The sequence below is a fragment of the Urocampus carinirostris genome, chromosome 4, assembly GCF_059441175.1.
Source record: "Urocampus carinirostris isolate Australia breed hairy pipefish chromosome 4, RoL_Ucar_1.0, whole genome shotgun sequence".
Classification (NCBI taxonomy): domain Eukaryota; kingdom Metazoa; phylum Chordata; class Actinopteri; order Syngnathiformes; family Syngnathidae; genus Urocampus; species Urocampus carinirostris.
The window spans coordinates 22124853-22151670 of record NC_142352.1 but is presented as its reverse complement, the minus strand read 5'-3'; positions in this window follow the sequence as shown (position 1 = coordinate 22151670).

The following is a 26818-nucleotide window of genomic DNA, read 5'->3' as shown; positions in this document are numbered from 1 at the left end:
GTTGTACAAAATACTCAAAATGATTCTTCGGCACTCTAACTTTCCCAGCAGTAGAACTAGAGTAGATGAAAATGTTTCTAAGTTCTGTCCAAGAAGCAGACTTGTGGATAATCTGTCTTCATCTCCCACTTTGCCTTCTTGCCTCCCAAATTACTTCTGTGATGGCCTCCCCCAGAAGGCCAACCCGACCCCCCCCCATTTTTTTTTTTTTGAGAAACCTCCACTTGCTGTGCTTCTTCGTTGCTGTCACTGTTGCCTTTGGCTAATTGGCAAACTGTGTTTTACTAACACGGGTACATGTGTTAAGTGGGGATCAATTGTTTGTTTAAAGGGTGCCTCTATTAGACGGTAAGGGTGTAATTAGCGATGAGGCCTGTTCTTAATACAGACGGCGCTCGGGAGGGGAGGGGGGTTGATTTTAACAGGCAGTCTAATCAATGCCAAATCTCAAAGACGAATCACTGCGTTTTGTTTCAATTGAAATACAATTTGTTAAATCTCAGTAGAAGGATGGAGGTTGAGCATCCGGTAAAGTTTATCCTCAGCGTCCAACTGTGCATCCTGGGTTTGCTTGCCTCCAGCCAAAAACTCACATCTGCGTAATGAACTCGCGCCGGGTGCGGATAAAAGCTTCCATCATATCTGATTATTCCCATTGCTCTTTACTGCCGTCTTTGTTCAGATCACAGAAAAACCTTGTACCGAGATCTTACACTTGCCATCTCGGCAGATACGCAAGCAGTGCCAAGAAATTGCTGTTCACTAGACACATTCGGCACACGCTCCAACTTGCTGTGTTCTCCAATGCAATGATACAAGCCTGAAATCAGTATGATGTGTTCTTATGAGGAATCAAGAAGTAAAGCGATAGTAGGACCAAGCTACAACAAAGATTTGTGGAAGGACTTATAGTATGTTTGCCACCTTCTCTGGCTAAGATTTTAGCAGGTACAGTCCAATGTGATTTAAAGATGGGGTGCATCCTTTGACGTGTCCATAAAAAGTTGAAAGCAGAATATTTTTTCCTAAGAAGTACATATTAAAAATGCCCAACTGATCATTTATAACTATGTTTTTTGTCTTCCACTACCCCTATCTGCTATTATCTTAGTCTTAGCAATGCTGGTCCAAATGCACTACACATTAGAGAGGAGGAAAGGATGGAGAGAGCAGCGGGTTCGAGAGTCCTTTTATGCTCGTCATCGTAGTTTTTCGTTAGTGTAGCATGGAAATCGTAAAAGTAAGAAAATACGTGCTTTAGATACAGTCCAAAGGCCAACCCAAACCCCCCAAAAATGAAAAAAAAAATGAAAAAAAAAGTTCTAAATTATGTACAGCGCCTTTAAAGTTTGGCTTGAAAACACAATTTAGGGTATATGCACATATTCTGGCATTATGAAGATTTAAATAGGAGTAGCAATGCTCTAAATAGTATAATAAATAATGGTATACAACTTATTGGATGCTCAAAGATAAAGTTCTAAACACATGTCAATGGCATGCCACTTTTCAGTTCCAATATAAAAGATAAATGAAATCCTTCTTCAAAATATAAAAAACAAATATTTACAGAATAGTTATAATTCTTCAAAACAATTTTATCTACAAAATAATAAAAGCTAAAATGTGTGTATAAAACATTTTGTTAAGAGAGTAAAATAGACACAAATGTTTTTAAGGGGGCCTAACCTGAATATATTAAAAATGTGTATGAAAAAAAATATATATAATATGAAAAGTGCCATTTGCTTTGGTCTGTTTTAGTTTAATGTAATGTAACCCTAACACTTTAACCCAAACCTCCTTACTCCAACCCTAATCTCAACTCTAATCTCCACCTTAACCCCAATCATATCCAATCGTAACCTCAGCCCTTGATCTAACCCTAACCCTCACCCTAACCTAGGATGTGTGTGTGTGTGTTGTGATGTAAATAACCTAAATAACCCTGCCTATTTTCTTACTTCCATGCTTACCCGTGCAACTACCCCTATGCTTATACTTAATTTAATTTTGGCCTTAATCTAAAAGTTTTTTTTGCTGTTGCTGGACATCTGAAATCCAGAAAAGAGCAGAATAAAAGTAATTCATCAGAAACATTAATAATAAAAGTAATAATAATATTACATTGTATTTCGAAGTGCCTTTCAGGACACCCAAGGTTGCTGTTCATATAGTAGGACACAACAATAAAGCAAGAGTAAAACAAGAGTAGAAGAAGCAAGTAATAAATAGCCAATAAAACACAGAGTATAAAGGGGCAGTTACAATTACAATTACACTCATTTGTTTAGAAACACATCTAAAAGTCTTACAAACTTGGGCTGAAATTCAATTAAAAGATACCATTAAGGAGTCAAAACCAATAAAAATTGTTGTTATCATAATCCTGATTGGTAACTAGGAATTAGAGCACCTGTTGATGTGGGGTTGATATTTCACAAACAGAACAGGCTTTGAAAGGAAAAACACAGCTAACAATCAACCAAAGCGTAATTTCCAGTTGTCCTTTGCAGAAGCAGTACTTCATTTCTAAACCTCTGATTTAGACACGCCACAGATTACTGGGCGGATTCATGCATGTGGTGCATAAAGCGCACAAAAAAACAAAGTCGTCGCCGAGCATAAAATCAGCTGTTTTTGTCGAAGAAAAAGTTTAGTGAAATATTATGCTAATGAATGCACACCAGTATATGTTGAAGAGACATTTTGTAAAAAAAAGAAAATACACAATTTGGAAAACAAGTCTAAAAACATTATTGCCTCTTTTTAAAGCTCCCAAATTATAGTTTGGTTGGGGGAAAAAAGAGGACATGCATTTGGGTTAAGTAACGGGGACACGGTCAAGAACGTTGCAACAAAAACAACTATGGTGGACCACAAAGCCTAAACTGAGGTCACTATGATAACATACTGAGAATTAAGTTCACCACAGCTTCTTCCAGTGAAGTCAGATTACACTTTTTCTGGGTATTGGGGAGTCAATATTGTGAGGTATGCAATCGAGATGTGCTTCTTAGTGGTTATCGAATGCTCCTATTGCAAATGTATTTATAAATAACAAGGAAATAGACTTCTGTACATATTCATAAAATGTATCAAACAGAATCTAAGGTATTTGAGGATTTAAGTCTGAATATTAGAAAAAAAACTAAGAGTCAGTTTGAAAAGAGTGCACAGTAGGAATAACCCAAATCTTGCCCCATGTCTCTTACATTGTCACGAATACCATTTCTCATCAGCCTGAAATGTACTTGTGTTACATCAAGTTATTTATTTTAGAATTAAAGTTCCAGGAAAAATGTGATTAAAATTGTTTTTATTGTTGCTAACAACATGGTGAACATTGTTTACACCGAGATTAGATATTGCAATCCAGGGTGATCATGTAATAAAGACTTAAAGGGACAGTGCATATTAGTTGATCGCTAGATGTTGCTGTATCTGTAGTCAATGTAGTGTAACCGAAAAGGAGTGCTAAAAAGCACAAGTAAGAAAACAAACTATGGCGACTCAAAGTGACCATTTTGTGTCTTATTTCTTGTCAGACAATTATTTCAGCTCCCTTTAGGTAAACCTTATTTTATGTAAAATAAAATTCACATTTCTCACCTGCGAATGTTTAAACAAAAGCACGTTTATATGTTATTTTTTTTTCCATTATTTGTCACAGTTGCCCATGACGCCCAATTGGCCCCGCCCGTTTGGCGCCAGCTACGGCTCGTTGATGGATTGGCTTCCCTCCTATTTAAGCTCAGTGCTCTCACTCACCCTTTGTCAGTCCGTCAACGAACCTCTGCACCCGCTAGACGTGTGTTTTGACTCTGTCCGGTATCAATCCTGTCTATTTCGTCCTGTTTTGATATCGGTCTCTGGTCTTCAGTGTCTGGTATCGTTCCAGTCAATCTTGTCCTGTCTGATATCTGTCTCCAGTCTCCCAAATCTGTTATCATTCCTGTCAGTCCCGTTCTGTCCGGTATCGGCTCGTGTAACTGGTATTGATCTCATTGGTCTCTGGCTTCTTGTTGTTCCACGCCAGACTTCTGTCTTTCTTCTTCCGCCCAGCAATCGCCGAATCACTGGCATTTGTGTTAATGTGCATGTCTGCCCCATTTCCGTAAAGTAAAGCTTGTGTGAGAAACGTTACGCATCTGGGTCCTTCTCCTGTTACGGTTCTTGACATTATTATTTAATTAAAAAAAATGTTTTTTAGGAATATTTTTAAACCGATGATACACACCGTCACTTTAAAGGAGAAACAAGGGGGATACATACACCAATGATTTAATCTAATTAAAACCAGGCAAATAACAAAGAATCCCAAAATATTTTTTGGGGCAAAAATTGTGTACTATTCGCCTGTTCTCTATCTATTTACTTATTGACAATTAACAATCCTACTGGTTTACATGATTTAGGTTCACTAACGGAGTAATATAAATCTGACGAGGTACAGAGGTCAGAAAATTTATCAAAAAAACCCGAAACTGTTTTGGACAATATACATTTGAATTCAAAACCAAAATTACATTGGATATTTATTTTTCAAACAAGAGTTACATGTATTGGACTCAATGTTTTCAATTGCAACAATTTGTGTACTGTTTCTCAAAAATGCTATACACGTAAAATGGGTCAGATTATTTACATTTTAAAACGTGACTTGGTAAAATAATTTGTATAATTTAGAATTTTTACGACATCACAAAGCATCTATAAAACTGTATATTACCTTTTTTATTTATTCATAAATTAAATAATTGATTAAATAAACAAAAATATAACTCACTTACTTCAGAGCATTATGCACAAAGAAGCAGTGAGCACAGAAAAAACATGTGAGAAAAAACATCCAATCGGCGAATATTATAAAAGCTAACATGATAAAACTTGTCGAGACTACTTAATGCACTAGCTGTTGCTAAATTCTCGCTCTGAAGTGAAGCGCTGGTATTTTGCGCTGACATCTTTTGGTGTGAGTGTGTCAGTGTGGATTTGCGCCCATCAGCGTATGTCCAATCGCCTCAAGCCAGTCGGCAGACTATTGACAGCCCTGCTTGAGGTTATTTCCCTACAACTGTGCCATGTAATTGATCAGACTTCCAGAAGGACTTAGCAATATCACTGATTGTCACAGAATGGCGCTTAGTCGTTGTGAATGATTCCTGCTGATTATGGCTACGGGGCCACAATAAGTCATTTTCTGCTCTGTTATGTAGTGGACACTTTATTTCCATGCTGCCTCCACTGGATATAATCCATTTGGAAAATGGACAGTAGGGATTTCTGCTGAATGCAGAGGATTGCAAACGCTGGCTTGATAGTAGAAATCCTTTTGAAGGACAGATTCTCTTGGAAAGAAGTCTGCATGAACAAGAAACCAGGATTAATTGAATATTCCAAACAAAATACTGTTTTCTCAGAAGGCTGTCAAACAAGAAGAGCTGCGGGCGCATGCAAATATGCGCGGGATTTGAGTGATCTTTATTAATAACTCGTGTCAGATCAAAGTCTGTGTGATTCTCGACGAGAGCAGGTACGACTCCTAAAAAAAGAAGACGAGTGAATGCAGATGAGACTAATGTGAGGATGTCAAAATAAAACATGCAAAGCAGCACAAACAAATTCTCTGTTATTTGCTAGCGGTTTGCAGGCAACATTGTGCTTCGAGCGGAAAAGGAACAGAAAACACACTGCCGCCAGCCCAAGGCTGGAAGATTCAAACGAGGTTACCCAACGGTCTCTCGGTTTCTGAGTCATACGCCAAAGATTTGTAGAATTTTTTTTCCCAAATAACCCTTTTTATGTTTTCCCAACCCAAACTTTAAGCCTAAGTTTTATGTACCCTATATCAAACCAGGAAACTGTCGGATCCAAATGTTGTTAAAAGTCATAGTTCACTTCACATTCTTATTTCTTTTTTTTTACATTTACAACGAAGAAGACACATTTCTGATGCCATGTCTGGAGGTAAAAAAAAACGTCCATGAAGGGTTTAATCATAATAATGCTAAAATAATAGCACAGTGCACACGGCAAAAAGTCTGAAGACTTTATTTAACGCTTTTTCAGTGAAAAATGATTTAAAAAAATATATAAAATAAATACGTGGTGGCAGCACGGCGGCGCAGTGGTTAGCGCGTGTGCGGCAAAGTTCTGGGGTCGTGGGAACCTCCTGCGTGGGTTCAAATCCAGCTACCGGCCTTACTGTGCGGAGTTTGTATGTTCTCCTCGTGCTTGCGTGGGTTTCCTCCGGGCACTCCGGTTTCCTCCCACATTCCAAAGACATGCATTTCAGGTGAATTGGCCGGTCCAAATTGTCCCTAGGTGTGACTGAGCGAGTGAGTTGACTGTCCCCGTGTGCCCTGCGATTGGCTGGCAACCAGTTCAGGGTGTCTCCTGCCCACTGCCCGATGATTGCTGGGATGGGCTCCAGCACCCCCGCGACCCTACTGAGGATAAGCGGTGCAGCTGATGAGATGAGACAAATACGTGGTATCAGGGGTTAATCTTAAGAGCTGCCTCAGCTTAAAGTGAATGCTTAAAATCTCATTAAAATGATAAAGCAGGTAAAATCTTTAATTCAAGAGTTGAACCAGGTTTAAAACTTTAACTACCGAGTCACAGCTTTAAAGATTTACCTTTTGTGTCACAGCTTCAACAATCTAGAGCGCAATAACATTTTAATTGAAAGGTTAAAACTTAAAAATAAAGCTTTAACTCTTGAGTTTAAGAATAACTAACTTTTGATTTAAATCAGTTTTATAAATTAGATATGGGCTAAGTTGTTTGAGGTGTTCTTAAAGAGTTGAGAGTTGAATATTTTCTCTACTACCCAGCTGATTTCAAAGAGCCCTTATGCTTTATTTTCCATTGTTCCTATCTGATTTTATTTTACTTTCATCTGGCCTTTTCGCGGTGAAAAAACAAAAACAAAAAGATTGAAAAAAAAAATACAAGCCTATTAAGTGCGCCTAATGCACACAAATCATCTGGTACACTGCTACCAGCTCATGGCTTAAAGTCATAATAGAAGCCCAAAGTTCAAAAATCTCACACCACATTTTTAAATTTAGACATAAAGTCACTACAAAATGTATGGTATTTTACCCCGCAAACTGATCCGTACCACTCATAATTGGATCATAATCCATCTGAGGACATATTTCACCGTCGTCCAACGTAAATGTTCCTTAAAATTGTATAAAAGTGCTTGTTTGGTGTCTTTTGGTTAAAGATGTATAACCTTACTAATTAACTAAAATATGTTAAAACTGACAACAGTTAAAAAAAATACAGAGTAAAACAAAAACATTTGTACTGCATGACCTAACTTACATAATTGTTACAAATTTGTATTGACAACAGCATGACAATTTGTGAAATGTTGCGACAGATTTTGGCAAAAAGACTTTCTGATGAAATCACATTTAAATTGCTTGATGAAAAAAGAGCCAAACCGAGATACGATTTACCTAACAAAGTAAGAAATGAAGCAAACCGACCAACCACCTAACCAACTAACTGCAGTCAAAATAGAAGCCAGCTAATAAAAGACCCCTCACTACATTTCAATAGAGTGGGCTCAATGGCGGCCATAATGTAATGATTCACACAAATGAATGTGAATTGGTGGGGGAAATGGCTCCCACAACTATTTATTTTAAAAGAAGGCGCCGGGCAGAGAAGAGGGCGGGCCGAGGGGGCAGCAAGCTAGTTTTACTTTCATCGCATTACCCGTCTATACAGGGCGGCCATTCTCCGACAGAGCAATAAGTGGCAGAGTGACATCGGAGAGGGGGGGCGCCTTTCTCATCCATTGTGCCGGCTTTTGAAGTCCCTTTTCAGGTCATTAAGCTCCATTTCCCATTCACAGAGATCTTGTGTGGCGGCCGTTTGAGCGCAACAATGGGGCCTAATGACTTAACGCTTCTGTTTTCATTCTCCACCTCTCACACTAAATGCCGGCCGACCCCAAAGCACCCATTACCCCCCCACCTCTCTTCGCCTCCTCTGTCTCTTTACCAACTTCCCTGTTGGCCTCCACAATCGTCCTCTTCACCCCTTTTGATGACTGTGCTTGGACCCCTGGTCGGGCTGCCCTCTTTTTTTTACGGGCATTGTAATGATCTGCAGCTGTGGGCTACAATATGAGTGGAACGTTAACCCTGGCACAGTGGACTGACCCCAGAGGTTCAAAGTTCAACATTGCGTTTTGTACCAGGTCCCCGTTCCATTACATTAGAAATGTTTAGGGGTCATCGACACACGATGATGCACATTCAACCAACAGATGATTCGACATAAGTACTTTATATTGTCAGAGTAAAAAATAACACACTTGCAAATTAATAGTCCTAAAGAATTTTGTATTTGCCACTTACTCCTAAGCATTTACTCCTGATTAGTTTTTTAAAGGTTTCTTCTTTTTTTGTGTCTCTTAAGTTGTCCTTAATTGCTATTAAATTTAAACTTTAGTAGACACTCAAAATAAGGTGAGATGACATCAATGGACTTGCAAAGAGGAACAGGAGAGTAACTTCAAGAGATTATGTCCCTTCTTGAAGGCCTCCTACGAGACCATTCTTGTTGTCTACAAAATCAACCCAAAATGGTGTGTATTGTTTGTTAATGCTACATCCATGGCATACTTGATCATCCTTTTCATTTTATTTTATTTTTTTTATATTATATAACCAGATTTTTTTTTTTTTTGTATTTTATTTTTTATTGTTTGTTAATGCAACATCCATTGCAGCCTGGTCATGCTGAAAGGGTGATTACCTCATGTGCGGTCTCAAGGTTTCTTCATTTTCCTCATGTTGGGGTTTTTGAGTTTTTCCTTGGCCTCCTGTAGGTTATAGATCAGGGTATAGTGTGATAATAGTCTGTAGTTTGCAAAAGTATGAGAGTTTTACAGCCCTTGGAGACTCCTTGTGATTCTGGGCTGTACAAATAAACATGACTTGACTTGAATTTTTAAGTAATATTATTCATTTCTAACTTTCAATAAGAGTCCTTCACCTGAGCTTGTCAATGAAACACACAATGTTCATGTGTGTCGTAGAAAGCACCTCTGCAAAAACAAAAACAGGACAAAAGCCAATCGTCAAAATCAAACTGACCCCTGTCGCTCGTGCGCTCCTCCCTACCGCCTTAATCTTAATTGAATCAAGCCTTGCCGAGCCGTGTTGACACTGAGAGATTGCACAAATCTGGTCGGACCTTGGCAGGGCAAAGGGAAGGGCTAATGGGAGAAGGGGTTACCCTGTCTGAATCAGCACTGTGTGCCCCCGGTGTCACGGGCCTCCATTGCTCACTGTCTGGACGTGATAATGCCACCCACGCCTCGCTACAGCCGATCCAATCGCTTAGAGTGGACCATCAGCAAAGTGAGGTTCAAAAGGAGCTCTGGATGATATGTCAAGCCAAGACAATATAGGGAATATACACTCTCATTGTCTCTACTCACAGTATAGCCCTATTGAGTGTTGACTGAAAATGTTGGTCCACAATATTCAGTCCTCATAGATGATATTTTGTTGGTCCACCCAGTGTTCTAGATGTGTGACCCAATCTCAAATTGTTAAAACACCAAACACATAATTTAGTAGTCTACCAACCCCAAACCCTAACCCTTAACACTAATCCCACATTTTAAAGCCCAAGTCTGTACCTACAGCCGATCAGAATTACACTCATATCATCTCCACTCATAGTATAGCCTTGTTGAGAGTTGACTGAAAATGTTGGTCCCCTGATATTTTGTGATAAAATATATAATTGTTAAAACACCATATACAGAACTAAATGGTGTATCTTCCCTTAACCCTTCCCTTACCCCATAACCAAACCTAACTCCTACCTTAACTAAATTAGCCCAAATAAAACTGAGGATGACTTATCAAAACTAGCAAACACCTCCGCTAGATCGTAAAAAAAAAAAAAAACACGGAACTAATTCAACTTTCTCCCATTGTTTTATGGGCCGGCATGGCAGCTAAGTGGTTGGTGCATCGGTTTTAAGGTCATGAGTTGAAATCCAGCTACCAGCTGTCCTGTGTGGAGTTTGGATAGTCTCCCAGTGCTTGCGTGGGTTTCCTCCAGGCACTCAGGTTTCCTCCCATGTTCCAAAAACATGCATGTCAGGTTAATTGGCCAGTTCAAATTGTCCATAAGTGTAAGTGAGCGAGTGAGTTGTCTGTCTCTATGTGCCCTGCGACTGGCTGGCAAACAGTTCAGTGTGTCCCCTGCCCACTGCCCAAGGACAGCTGAGATGGGCTCCAGCAACCCCGTGACCCAACTGAGTAGTGGCGGTTTTAGACACGGACAAGGCAGGCAGTCGCCCCGGGCAGCATTTTTTCCATTAGACGTGGGGGGCTTGGTGGAGATCTCGTCCATGGAGTAATTTAGGTTTGGACAGCCACTGCTACTAAGGAAGAGCAGGGCAGAAAATGGATGGATAAATGGGTATTTTATGGGCAGTTGTAGGTGTAAACAGAAATATCTACATTTATTCAAATTAATTATTCTACATGCATAGAACTGGGACAAAATTAAATCAGCTCGATATGGTAAATTGCACTACTTTTGTGTAGCGATGGTTAGCTATTGCTTTTCTAAATACAATGTTGCACCTGGCATCTCTCCTTAGTCAATAAGACTGTCACTATTTTGCTATACGTTTAGCCACTAGACTGATAATTTATAAATACAAGAAACAAAAACATTTGAGGTGGTAAAGAACATTCAATGAGGGTTAGATTTTAGCCGGCAAGCATTAATGTTATTATTAGCTTTGTTGTTATTAATGCCAAGTGTTAATGCTAACATTCGTTATACAGGTCAGTGGTGCTGATCCCTCACACAAGTGTGTGTGATGCTACCTGCTATTGTTAGTGATTCAGTCTTTTGACCCCTAGCGAGCAGTATGCCATTATCGGCTAGCATCAGTGACGCAGTGATTCTGGTCCCTAATGCAAGTGTCTGTGATGCTAACTGCTCACGTCAAATAAAGTCAGGCTTATTTGTATAAGCACCTAAGGATCCAAACTGGGGACTACCGAAAACTAAAACATATTCTTTTGTCTAGCGTTACCCTTGTAGCGCTAGCTCAAGTTAAAATAGGGGGTGTCAGAAGCTATGTTGACTTGCAAGGGCCAGGCTAAAGAAGCATTGGACTCTCCCAACACAATCAAGGGGGGAAATATGTTTGGTCATTCGTGAAATCATCAGTAACAACAAAATAATCAAACTTTTTAACGGATGATAGGCCTTACCATTCGATGGGCAATGCTACAATTTATGTAGTGGAGTCCGAAACGTCATATCAAGCATTTGTTTTTAACAGTTACTTAAAATCTCAGGTTGATTTATCAACTGATTTCAATTTTCAGTACCCTAAAAAAATAAATGCTTAAAACACATGCTACAAGAAAGTACCCAACTTTGGTTTGTTTTCCTGGGAAGCGTCGACGGGCCCAGTCAATCCCTTGGGCCCCATCCATCATGATGCTCTCATTGTGTTTCTATTGGCACCCAATTTTAACATGTCTGCTCCTTTAGAGTCTCTAATAATCACGAATACCCACAGGGGTTGTGCATTGATGTGGGGATGGATATTTCATTTCTCACGCTGTGCTTTTAATTGTTCATTTACAACAATAAAGAATTTATTTAGAGAGTGTTTAAATCGGGCTAAGAAATAAAATGCCACAATAACATTGAAAGGAATACCAGAGACAAGGTCATGCAGGGTGGAAATGTCTTGTGTGTAATGTGACAGTTAGGAAACGCCACATTCCTTATATACATATGAATGGCCACTGCTTCATGCAGGTGGGATGTGATAAGAGCCCTAATCTAGATGAAAGGCCGCATTGCAGGCTTCCCTTATTAGCCTTGCCGAAGCTAGGTGTAGGGAAGAATTCTAATACAGTGGTACCTCTTTATACGAGCACCTCTAAACAAGAAAATTTCGATGTACGACTTTTTTTTCCAACAAAAAATCTTGCTATACGAATGAAAATCCAATTTACAACTAGTTCTAGAGGCTGCTACTAGAGACCGCTAGTAACCGCTCATCGCCAGCATCAGCTGGTCCCAGTTTGCTCGTGCAAACTGTTACAGGTATAAAAAAATGCTGTAAATGTTTTGGGTGTACATTAATTGAAAGTTTCAGTAACTTTACAAGTGTTCAGCATGTGCTCATGTATCACCGACAGTCTCTTCATCTCATACCTGTTAGCCTGAACCAATTGCTCCCTGTATTAATGGTTGATAAAACTTTCAAACACAACACAGCATCTAGACAGACTGTGTCGAACACCGCAACATTAGCTATCTACAATAACGTTGTTCTCGGCTAGCAGTGACCAAGATAATCCAGATTAGAAATTAAATGGGCAAAACGAGAAATGTTTTTTCACGTAAAAGATATTATGTACACCAGGGGTCTCCAATGTGGTGCCCGCAGACACTAGGGTACCATCCCAAAGGTATCTGAGTTGCCCACGGACCTGTTCTGAAAATATCTTACCAGTTCTGGGTCATTGTTATTTTCTAGTAAAATGATGTCTCTAGTGATTGACTAAGTAGTTTATACCCTACTTCCAATAATTAGCCTGGCAATAGCATCTAATAACATGGTAATTACATGATACGTTGTTATTTTAGAGATGCATATCAAACTGGCTGCCCTTTGAGCTAATTGGTAACAAATAGTACTTTTGGGCTTGAAGACGGTTAAAGACCCCTGGCGTACACAAAAAAACAAACAAACAAACAAACATAAAATACAGGGGAAATACATACGTTGACAAATATTCTCCGTCGGTCTTTCCAAACTAACAATGTAACAATGTAAAAACAATACAAATATTGTATAATAATGTCAGTAAAACAAGTATGTTTGACTGCACTATATTTAAAAAATAATATCGGTACTGCAATTAAAGTGTAAACACGATTTGATTTAGTTTCAAAGTTAAAATATAAAAGTTTCAATCAAAATGTATCTGTATAACACTTTTCGGGCAATAAATTGCAACTCAAAGTTTTGTTTAAAAACATGCAATGTACAATAAAAAAATAAAATCCCTTATGTATGTATACATGCATGTGTGTGTGTGGACGAGGAGAGTGCGTGCGTGTGAATGTATGTAGTATATTATAACATTATTATAGGGATAGTTACAATGGGAAGTATCTATCCCAAGACAATGGTATTAGTATGGTTGAAGTACTCAATCATGATCAATAATATCGATATTTCGATCGATCTGCCAAACCATATCGGGTCCCAGTTTTTTTAAGAAGGAGAGTGAAGTAAACAAGGCTAGATAAATACCAACAAAACAAGATGGCTGTCTCTAAAGGGGATTACAGTTTGTGACAATATTTGATCAACCCTGTCCGTACTTACAACCGGGACTAGAGAAGGCAGAATACGCCGGAGGGCATAAAATGTATTGCATAATTTATGATGGTTATACCCATCCTTATTGATAATTTGCGTTGTTTGGTGATGATTCGTTAATTAACTATTGCAGTAGGTAGCATGTTAGCATGACTGACATTGTGATTGATGTAAAGACCTTGTAAAAGGCCTTGATTAAGAGGCTAACTTCAAAACCAAATCTAGCTGGGATGAGATTTCGTCAAGTGGATCACTTTCTAGGACTGTCGTTCACCTATTTCATGGCCACATTCTAGCACTTTTTAAGGACTTTTAAAGCCAATGTTGTCTGTCCATTTTTAAGACGTATGATTTTTACATCTTAGGTAAATCGTGAATATATTTGTTACAAATGTGTCCCCATTAAGGCATTGGATATATATGTCAGTAATAAATAGCTTACAGTACATTTTTAGTTGCAGGAAGTTCTTCCCATTATAATTTATTACTGGGAAACGATACGTTAATTTTGTGAAGGCCCATGATAAATGTCCATGATCGATACATAATCCATGGCACTCATGTACAATTCCTAGTGACCTATTTAGGTGTAGCATGCGCCATTCCTGATGTAAAAACTAATGCCAGTTGAAGGTAATCACAAGGGAAGAAGAAATGCAATGACAAAGGGAAGTCACCAGAGAGCAGGTCTATTTCATTTTTAAGCAGAAATATTGAAAAACATGGTAAAAACTTAAAAGCAAAAACTTTTAAAAGCACTTCACCCCAATTTCAAGCACTTTTTAATCCTTGAAAATACAACATTAGAATGTAACCATTTTCAAGGATTTCAAGCACCTATATGAACCCAATATTTTATGGAAGAAAAACAAAGCCAAAACAAAAATATGACTCAGTGACTCAGACCAAGTCAACTGAAGAGATGGTGGCCTCCCTGTTTGTATGTTTAATACAACACGTTATAAGCAAATACTTTTTAATTCAAAAGTAAAGTGGGGGGGAGGAGTGGGGCAGCTAAGTCGTAACCAAGTAATAACCCCCCCAATAGTGTCAGAGCTAAGTTAGCATGAGCACAACACTTGTCTTTTCATTTGCTGTCTGTTGCAATGTAAATAAAACTAAAAGGGCATAAAAAAAAAATTAAACAATTGAGTAGAGTATAAACTCACTCCAAACCAGGCGACATACGGCCCCAAACTGTGAACAAATTATTTAAAGTTTTGTTTTGGTTCCAACGAACCTTTCTATTGTTTTGACAGATCACAGCTAAGGACACAGAGGGTGGAGCAATGCATCAATGCAAAGATAAATAATTAATTTCTCATGAAGTAATTAGGGTTAATTATTCACAACTCGGTCACCATCTGAGATGTATTTTCTTTAATAATGAAGCTAATTTTGGCAGTAGTCCAATATTCTCGTCATGACATATGACCGTGACATATATTTTGAAACGATAAGTGTAAATAAAAAAACTATGGAAAATGCTAAGAAAATACGATCAATTTAGCAGGTTTACAATGATTGATACATAACTATTGGGACCAGTGAGCTGTAAAATAGATCATTTTTGTGAGACTACTATATTGTTATTAATAAGATAATATTTTTGTAGTACTCGTTATAAGGGGGTTCACTTTTCATAGGCTTTGCTCCTTTACTGATTTTGTAATGTGCATTGTGTTTAGCATTCTGATTGGGTAAACAGACAGATTATTTCTAACTGTGTGTCAAAATGTTGTAATTTATTACATATACAGACGCTGCCCTACTTACAAACAAGATGAGGGTGAAGTATCCATCCTATGGCAATCCAATTACTTGCTAAGTATAGTACATTTTGATATTTGAATCGATCCGCCAACCCCGAGTACACATGGCGGTTGCAAGTACAGACGCTGCCCGATTTACGAACGAGATTTCGGACGATCGTTCGTAAGTTGAATTTGTTCGTAAGTTGCTTCAGTGCTATATTTTGTATGTTTAAGGTTTATTTAAGTATGATTAACGCTTGTATAAATAACCTGTATTGTTTTGTACTGAAAAAATATACATTTCATAAAATATGTGCTCTATAAAGATAAATAAAGTTGAGTGTAACTTACTTTTGGAAGATGTGCTTCAAGAGGTCCTCCTCTGTGATAAAAAGTCACCGAAAAAAAGTGTTTCGACAATTTTTTCAACCATATTAAGATTTCTTATTCCACTTTTGTTTCAAAAGAACAAGAACAGCTCTCCTTTACACTTTGGACCAACCATATGGAATGGATGCACAAGATATTAAACAATAAAAACGGCAAAGTTCTTAAAGCGCAAGCGATACCGTACACGTTATACACGAACCAGGAAGTAGAAGCCGTATTTCATCTTCGGGGTGGATGCTGAGTGACATCTCACAGCGCCACGCGGTGGAAAGAAGCAATTCATCACATCCACTACACAGCATTATATCCAGACAGAAGAGCAGCTATAGCGACAAACTGCTGTCACTGTCTTGTACCACGGACAGACTGAAGAGATCTTTTCTCCCTCATGCCATGAGGCTCTTTAACTTGACCCGGCGGAGTAAAGGCCCGCAATAAACCACACCCCCTACATTGCATATTACCGTACATTTATTGCAGTGTGTATTTTATGTAGCACTATTTGAATACTCTATACAACACGCTACAGTGGGTATTAGCACGTCACATTGGGTATTTGTATATTGTATTCCTTTTGCTTTATTATTGTATCGTTCTCAGCGAAGGGATGCTGCTGGAAATGTGAATTTCCCTGCAGGGATGAATAAAGTATCTATCTATCTATCTATCTATCTATCTATCTATCTATCTATCTATCTATCTATCTATCTACAGTACTGTCTTCTACTCAGAAATGGTGCACACAATACAAAATCTAACTTAGGGCAATGTCCGGATACTTTTCAACATTCCGAAAATAATGTGCATATCTCGCATTTTACGTAAGTCTGACCTTCGGTTATCATAGGTTCACTGCTTCGTGGAATTTATTCAGAAATGTCTTTATTTTTATTGATATCAACCCATCATGCATTGTGTTCTGAGCAGACAGCACTGAGAAAATGCAGTTTACGAGAGCAGCTTAAGGCGGTAATTTTGTTTTGGGTGGGCGTGACTGTCTGTGTGCGCAACTGTGATTGACTGACAGCATCAATCAGCCTAACAGCCGAGGTGGATGGGTGCACAATTTAATGTTTCCACCTTCACCCCAAAACCAATTTCAGAGCACGGCTACGGCTAAGCTAGTATTTAAGCGTTTTGTTACTTTGAGAATAAATTCATCAATTGAGTCGGACTCTGAGAAAAATCAGAAGAGCCTAAATAAATGTTGATCACTAGCAGGTGCTCCGTGGATTGTTATCTGGTCTGCGAAGAGACTGAGGCAGCATCAGGAGAGAAGACAATGCTGCAGGTCTGGCGTACTACTAAAGCAAACTTTCATATTTTCACTTTTTGCAATAACCGCAATAACTAAAGGAATTACTGTACGTAAAACAGCTTGACAAATTTGCCTTACTTATGTGCACATTTTCTTGCAATTTCAAGTTTCTCTAAAATCTAAAAAGGTTCTGCACCATCAAAAGTATTTACCATATTTTCATAGGGCGTAATGTTGTAAAGGCGCAGTCTCCATAGCTGGTTGTATTTATGTCTTTAATACACAGGGCGCACCTTACAGTAGCGCACGGGTGCCCTCTGCGCCGGCCACCTTACAACAACACATATAAGCATAAGCAAACTTGTCAGAGTTTGTTTTGTGAATTATCCACTCATTAATCTTCAAATATCTCGGTATAAATCAACACACCATGGTGGACGAACACACGGGAAACTTTCAATGGAGGTAAAGTGAGCTTTTGGATTTAATTCATATTTGAGGGGACAAATCTGTTCAGCCTCCGGTAGCACCATAACTTTCAAATTGCTAGATGTATTATGACCTTGGCACCCCTGCCCACTGCCCGGAGACGGCTGGGATGTGCTCCAGCACCCCCGCGACCCTACTGAGGAAAGGCGTTTTTTTTTTACTTAAAAGATTCCACCAATCACGAGTTCTTTTTGAAATGTACCCCGTGCAATTAACAATGGTTCACTGTAGCTATTTTTCCCTTTTCAACAGTACTGTACTCAAGGATTGAAGCTTTCCCACATGGGCATTCACATGAACAATTCAGAGTGCTAAATTACTCTGAGAACGTCATACAAACTTTTGAGATTTTGACACATAATCTCTGCTATCGTTAACTGGGATCAGTTTTGAAAATATTTGTAAAGTAAAAACCGTTTCTGCCATACGACATCTGAGGTTAATCTCTTGGGATAATCTTTCATACACAAATGAGAATTAGGCCATAAAACTCTGAGATTCTGAACGGGTAACGTAACATCGCCCATTCGTGTCGTTTAACCGATGCCAACAAGAGAACGATCCTCATGAGAATACCACAAGTGGGAGATTGCGGTGGGCACCACAAAGGTTGTACTAATCTGCTGTTTATTAACAGCAGGGTAACCGGAGATTCCTGATTAAACAAAGATTTAAGCGCAATAAGGGCTTTCCTGATCCGTGACTCGGCTGAACTTGAAGCTGAACGTGAAAATAAGAAAACGCTGCAGTGAATATTAAACTGATTATCGGCTAAGATTGTCAGATCAGCCGTTTTTGGGGCGTACCTCGCATGATTATAATTGAATATCTTAGAGATTAGTTTACAACATGACTGGAATCAGAATTACCTTTATTGTCATTGATAACAACAGAGTGAACATTGATTCCAACATGTTAAGACATGTCATGCAACACAACACAATACAATACAACACTATAGACTACAACTCCGTAAAGTTAGCCAAAAGACTGCATTATAACTAAACAGGGATCTGGATACATATAAAAAAGACACATTGGGTTGACAAACAAACTCAAGTTGATCTAAAAACTGCCTGGATTCTGGCACAAGTGTACCATTTCAATAACATTCTCTGTGGGTGTAATCCCCTTTCAATAAAGTGTGAATCCACAGTTTTTTGCAAATGGAATCGCATTGTCTGCACAAGCTGCTGACCTCTAAGTCAAGTCTTTAGTGAATCAACATGATGATTTTGCCAGCTCCTTTGCACCAGCTGAAACCTTAGCCCCTCAGAGGGCTGAGGCTTTCTGGGATGTTTCCAGTCTAGCCGCCAGCCAGCAGGACTCATACTGGGAGCGCCGAAGCCAAGGCGGCGATCCAGTTACCTCTCCACTATGTTGCATTACCCCCAACCCCCTTGAAAAAGAGCACATTTGGTTGTGCTAATCAGCTCTAATGCTATTGTCATCGATAAAGTGTGTGAATCGCCATTTCGGAGTGATATTCCGTGAGTCATTTAGCCCCATAATTGACTTTTAAAGCAGCCGGAGCCATGGAGGGATACCACAGACCAGGTGGGCTGCGTGGAAATATAGCTATCATTTCTGTTGATGTGATAAGGCGTCTAGTGAGAATGAGAGAGAGAGAGAGAGAGAGAGAGAGAGAGAAAGAGAGAGAGAGGAAGCCTAGCCAAAATAGCAGGGTCTTTTCTCCCTCTCCACACAGTAAATAATGCAGAAAGCTTCTCTGCTGATCTCAGACGGCAACATATTGATTTTGTCTTAGATGAGGTCTCCAAAACCTCATTTACTTCTGTTGTCATTATGGCGGAACATCAGTGTCTGACAAGCTGCTATCCGCCCCTTCTGCGTCCAGACTGGAGGCCATCTTGGAGACTGTTGAGGGATGCTAATGTGTGTCGGCCTTAGCCCGATGCTCAGTAACGCTGTTGACAGAGTGCTAGTGTGATGAGATGCATGGGGTGAGATAGCCATTTCGGGTACGGACCATTGTCCTGTTTAAATAAAGCTCTGTGTTCAGCCAACTCTTATTGGGTTTCAGTGTCAAGGCACGGTAAGACAGCAGGTGGACCGGATTCTTCACTCAACGAAAATGACCCGCATTTTTTTTATCAGAATCATCTGCAGGTGTTTTTGCTCATATTTCTTAAGATGGAGAAAGTTCATAGGAATCGCAATAGGAATATTGGATATTCATCCATCCATTTCTTCGTTTCATATCCTGTTCAAGGTTGAGGGTAGCTGGAACTTGTCCCAGTTGACTCTTGAAAGGCAGAATTTACCCTGGACTGGTTTCCAGGCAATTACCTGGATAAACTGTTTTCAAACCATAATAGTCCTGAATACATGCTATGAGCAGTTAAAAATAAAAGGTTCCTTTGAAATTTGTCTGGCAGTGAATAGTGAAACGGGTAAAATCCCAAGTTTTCTGGACTTATAAAAGCAGAGTACACTCACATTAAAAAAATCTGTCACATCTGTGAAGATGCTTATTTAAAAGGACAATGTGTACTATTTAGTGCCTTCTTCTGAACTGGCACAGTGCAGTAAGTGGGCTGGTGCAGAAGGTTGAAGGGACGGCAGATTGCAATTTAAATTCATTTCAAAACTTTGAATCAATCACATCTTTTCTTCTATGTACTTTTCTAGGTCATCGACTGATTACGGCCATATTCCACGATGTATTTGCCTTTTGTTCCTTTTCCCGATAATCTCGAGCTATTTTTGAAAGGTTAGGGTGTTTTTATTCTCCCTTTAGCACTACTGCAAGTCAGCGAAAATATATTGTCAAAAAAAATACAGTATTGTATATTGAAGAAGTTTATAACCGTTAGAGAAAGGTATTGTGGGAAGTAATTTGGCCAGTTGCATATCAGCATCTTCATGTCGTTACACAAATAAATAGCAGACTAGCATTGATCTGATATAGACAAATAGCATGCATGCATCTTAGAGACATCTTAGTAACTACATCTTGCATGAAACCAATAAGTCAAGCAAATTTTGTTGCCGCTGTTGTGGGATAATATTCCAAATTGTAACGTGAAAACATCGTAAAATAGTGACGCCCTAACCCCAGGGCCTGCTGTATATTCTTTCATTATAAGTCGCTCAGGATGAGAAAATAAATATTTATTGTTCTGAAATATGGTATTTATAAATTTTTGATCAAGTCACACCACAACTTGTTTGTAAACTAATCAACACAACCAAATATGAGGTTATACATGCTAGCATTCAAGCTTTTGGGAAGACTCGGGACTCGGCGTTAGGACTGTATGGGTTGTAAATAAATCCGAAATGTACCAAAGCTTTTTAAAGTGCATGTGTCTTTTGTTTTAGTGAACCTTTCCTGCAGCACATCACATTCCGGCATCCCTTTCAAACAAACCTACACAATTACACTCCTCACTCAGCCAGAGGGCAGAGATTTCCATGTACACATAAATGGCAGTTGGGATTCTTTTTTGATTAAACAGGTTGAAATTATGCACAAAGACGCGATGCTGTGTAATTAAACTAATTAAAGAGCGTCATTAATAAAATATCAGCCACGCCAGCTGTTTACAGTGCGTGCTGGGGGCCCAGGGACGCGAGAAGATGGGATGGAGAGCGACATTGTGTTTTTTAATATGTGCTTTTAAGGATACCCTCTGGTGAGGAGGGGTCTCTGGGGAAGTGGGAACCCACAGAAAAAGAATAGTAATATCAACAAGAGAACTTCAATGACAACCATAGTGGAGGAATCCAGTGTGCCTATTTTTTCATATTTTTTTTAAATAAAAGCAAATATGAGATACTAAATTATTACTAAATTATGTCTGCTTCTTAATGGCAATAAGAATCACACAGGTCATGATAATTACTAAGCTAATCTTGTCTAACAGACACTCAAAATAAGGTAAGAAAACGTAAATGGATTTTGAGCTTTCAAATAGAACAAAATAGCACCATACAAAACCCTCAAGATGTACAATATCAAGCATATTGCAAATGTACTAATCTGCATTCTTTGTTTTTAATCAAATCTGTTAGGTTACAAAAATAGATCAACTCTAAAGGGCGTGGAAATCAAAGAAAAACAACATAGGCCAACAGCGACGATGATGCAAACAGTAATCACAAATAGAACAACCCTGCCATTACTAACATGATTATTGAGGACAGTCAATGATAGTAAATAATGATTAATAAATATAGTGTCCAATAGTCAATATTGATCAACCCTGTGATTATAAGCAAAATTAAGTGTTTAACAGTCAAAATAAACCACCCCTACTAATTTAGATTATTGATATTAGATTATTTTCCGATCACACACCCCCTTTTATATTTCACAAAACAAATAAATAAATCAAACCTGGTGTTAGCTGCATTCTTGTTATCGATGCATTGATGTTTTGTCTCTTTATTTTGAGTGTCATTTCAGGTGAATTGGCCGGTCCAAATTGTCCGTAGGTGTGACTGAGCGAGTGAGTTGTCTGTCCCCGTGTGCCCTGCGATTGGCTGGCAACCAGTTCATGGTGTCCCCTGCCCACTGCCCGGAGATGGCTGGGATGGGCTCCAGCCCCCCCGCGACCCTAATAAGGATAAGCGGTACAGCTAATGAGATGAGATGAGAGATATTATTTTCTTAATGTGATATCAACATTTTAGAAGGTATGTATTTTACCAAATGACAGATGATTCTTGAAGATTTTAGGAATCGGTCACATACTGGTAGATGCTATGCTAACCCAAGCGTGTCATATAATCCAACACTGTGGATTGTTAAAGTGCTTTTTCTCAGGGGTTTTTGACTGCAATGGTTAAAAAGTATTGATCTGTAGTTTAGAATTTATGGTAGTTAAGTTTAAATGTTAAATAAAATTTAAACAATCCATGAGCCCTGACTCAAGCCAGAGCACTGATAAAGGATCGTTGGACGTGGTGAAATAAAACCCAATTAATAATGCATTTGAGGTCCTGCTGTATGGCTCAAAGGACGGAAGCGCAGAAAAAATGGAGGTCAGGAGTCTTTTTTGAAAGGCCTGGCAATATCTTTGTCTTGAATGTTTAGTTTTCCAGTTTGTTGTCTGTTTTTGAGTATTATGATTCATCATTCCGCCTACTTTAGTAGCCTACCATACATATTCAAATAATTGATGACAAGGTATCTTCTCTAGGCATTACACATTTATTCCCAAACATTTGGGGGGAAATGACTTCCATGATATTAAATGTGTTAAATGGTTTATTTTAAGAATTGAGTGAATGCAGTTCTACACCTGAACAACCCACCACGCTATAAAATCTCAAGTGGGTGAAAAAGTACAGTTATTTTTACCTTTAACGTCTTGATTCAAGTCAAGTCACAAGGAGTCTCAAAGGGCTGCACAGACCACATACAATTGCAGATTACGGACTATTATCATACCATTCCCTGATCTAAAACCTGCATGAGGGGAAGGAACAACTCAAAAACCTCAGCATGAGGAAAATAAAGAAACCTTTAGAAGGGACTACACATGAGGTAATCCCTCTTCCAGGTTGACCAGGCTGCAATGGATGTACCATTAACACACAATACATTAATAAGCACAAAATCTCAGTCTGTTACATTTAAAACAGTTGCATTGAGGTTGCATATTGATTATCAGAGGGAAGAGCATCCCACAACACCCACACGAATGGAGAACACTCGAACTTGTGGATTTCTTCTTGGCTCTTGGGATCACTAATAGACCAGCATTTTCAGACTGGTTTGAAATTAATAAAGAGGGGGATAAAAAATAAAACTTTTTGCATTGCATGGCCAATCAGATTAGACCAGTGTTTTTCAACCTTTTTGGAGCCAAGGCACTTTTTTTTTATTGAAAAAATCCTGCACAACATCACAAGTTTGTGCGGTTGTATCTCCGGCAAAAGTAAACCCAAATGCAAGTTACTTTTTGCTAGCCTGGACAGGCAACCAAATAGGATGATTTTCCACGACACAGTATGACAATTAATTACAGTGCCGCGGCACACTGGTGTGCCATGGCACGGTGGTTAAAAAGCACTGGATTAGACTAAATCAGATCATACTACTAAGCTCAACATACTAAAGCTGAAAGTATACTTTCGTGGCCAGAGGGAGCACCTGGATACTCGCTTCTTTAGAGACAGGCTCAGAAATGTATGGCGGGCTAGATTAAATCATCCAACATTTGACATATCTGGAGTGCACAGAGTCTTCTATTTATTTCATTATTTTGCTATTTTAAAGAAGTTATAGCAGGTCAGCTTCAATGCGAGTATACACGGTAACTTGTAACTAGATCGTCACTTTCAAAGTAATGCACTACTTTTGGGTGTCACTAATCTTGGTAGAACGCTATTACTTTTTAAATAAAGTAACTCGCAACTGTAACTATTTTTTTCTAAAACGCACCCAATAGAGGTCATCGCACACCATTTTAATCACGTCAAAAAAGGAAAAAAAGAAACAATTCGTCCACTCTGCAGTGTGACGGATGGTTGTGGAGGTGACCCCCTTAAGAGCGGTCACTGGCGAGGACCCTCCTCTGACCTAGGGCCACTTAGACACATTAATCACCCTCCTCCCCCTCCTCGCTCTTATCAGGCTTGCTGAAAGCTACTGTCCAGCCACCCTCCTCCCCCATCTCATCACCCCAGCAAACCTTTCATAAGGCTCTCATCAAGCCCTCGGACCGCAGGTATCGCTCCATCACTACACGTTTATCAGGGTGGGGGCTCTTATCACCCCAAAGGGGCTCCGATATGGAAATAGGATCCCTGCCACTGATAACCACAAGGCGGATTAGTCCAAGCTATCCTCCATCAGATAGCCACTCAGGAATGGTTGAGGGCCGGAACATTCCACTATTGTTTTTGTCGAGTCTGTTGATTGAAGATGAGTTGAAAGGGAAAAAAAACCCGAATTGATAATATGCAATAAGATAAGAAAATAATATCCTGACTAAAACATTAAATCATTTATTGGTCGCTACCATTGGGCATTTTATGTAATATTTTTTGTGTTTCACTTGAATAAATACAACTCTCAAAGTATTGAAATATGTATTTGTTTAAAAAATGCCAACCCCAAAAACCCCCAACGAAGGTCGATAAATATGAGTTTATTTGAGCGGTTCTAAGAAATGCACGTACTTGCACGCACCACACAAGCAGCTTGACACAGGATGCAATAGCAGCTTAAGCTAGAAGGTTGTGTCAGATAGTAGAACATTTCACAAATGCGGACTGCACCTTCAAGTTTTGAAACATTTTTTCACCCAAAAAAATCATACAAACATGCTGTGAAATATGAAAAGTTAGACATAAAATGAGCTTTTGTCATATCAGAAAAAACTGTTTATTTATATTTGTATTTATTAAAAGTATTATTTGCCTATCAATTGAAAAAACATTTTAAAATAATAAATGATCCGGGGAAACATGTTTTTCTTCTGTGTGCAAAAAAGGCTTTCAAAATTATTATTTATCATGGGAAAAATATCTATACAAAATAAATTAAGCATATAGTAAGGTATGAAGAGTTATGGTAATATGGTTAAATGTTTACATGAAAAAAATAAGAAAACGTTTGTGCTCCATCAGACAATATATATATATATATATATATATATATATATATATATATATATATATATATATATATATATATATATATATACCATATTTTCCACACTATAAGGCGCACCTAAAAGTCTTAATTTTTTTCAAAAGCTGACCATGCGCCTTATAATACAGTGCGCCTTATTTATGGATCAATATTAAATCGCAAAGTCTTCCAACTAACTTGCAGCCGCTGACTAGATTTTCCCCCGAATGCCAATTAGTCCGCGGTGTATGCTGGGATTTATTTACCGGCGTTTCATTGGCTAACCAATGTGTCAATCATCATTTGAATCGATCACTATTGGCTAAAGTTATTCGGAGGTCAAGGGGCGGATCCCTTTTATCATTTTCAGGCTGGCATAGGCTTGAACTGTAAAACAAAGCCTGCAATTGGCCGAAAAAGATGTGTAAATCATCAGTTCAATCGATCACTATTGGTTTAAGTTATTCGGAGGTCAAGGGGCGGATGCTTTTTATCATTTACAGGCTGGCATTGGCTGAAGCGGCAAAACAAAGCCTGCAATTGGCCGAAAAAGATGAATGCGTATAGCATGTGGTTGACGGCATACAGAAAGCATTTTTTTTACTATTCTGTATTTGTAAATATTTTATTCTCCTGGATTTACTAAACTCACGGATATAAGAGGACCATGGCTGAACATTATTATTGAACACAACGACTTTGGTGAGCTACTCTGGCTATATATTTTCCCAGTATCTTGTTTCAGACTGAACTCAATGTTTCTGTGATAAGCGGTGCAGATAATGGATGGAATGGAGTGTCTATTTTTAAATTAAACTCAATTCCAAGTGTTTATTGTCATATGCACAATAAAGTTGCGAGCAAAAAATAAAATAGAAACCAAGGAATGGTTGGCATTTCTTGAATCCCAAGACTTTAACCTTCCGAATGATGGAACGATGCATTTGAGTGACATCGTACGGACACTGCATCCGCACGTGTTCTCGACACGTATTTGCGTCTTTGCAAGCTTTGGGAATGTTAAGGGGGTAATAAGTTTGACTGAACTATCTGACTGTTTTGTTGACTTTCTCATTGTAGCGCCTTATAATCCGGTGCGTCTTATGTATGTCAAATATAGGACCAAAAACTATTTTTTCGGGGTGCGCCCTATAACCCGGTGCGCCTTATAGTGCGGAAAATACGGTATATATATATATATATATATATATATATATATATATATATATATATATATATATATATATATATATATATATATATATATATATATATATATATATATATATATATTATTTTATTTGTTTATAAAGTCAATCTCACTTAAAAATATTGAAAAACAGGCTCAAAATAAAATTAAAAAATCATATATATTTACATTAAGATAAGAAAAATTGAATAACAATGTAGCAGAGCTTTTATTGTACCAGAAAATTGATTTTATTTGTGTTTTTATTTATTTTAAGTAATACTGTTTGTATTATACCAAACAGAGAAAAAAATAAATATAACTGTAAAATAAAATATGGTATTATCAATTAATAAAATAAAATATTGTAAAGTGAGAAAATGAATACTCAAAATGAGCCAAGCAATCATTTCACCAGAAGTTTTTTTTTAAACTATTTTATTCCTATTAATTAATCTACACGTGTATACCAGCTCAGTAGCCTAGATGGTAAGGCGCCCGCTTTGAGACTGGGAGGTTCGGGTTTGCGCCCCGGCCGAGTCATTCCTAAGACTTAAAAAGTGGTCGGCGGCGCCCTCTCTTGGCTGCGGCTGCATCGGGTCAGATGCAATCGACATTTCGTTCTGTGTACATTGTTACACAGAATGACAATACAAGGAAATTATTATTATTATTATTATTATACATAGACTCCCGTCCCCCTGCTATAGGC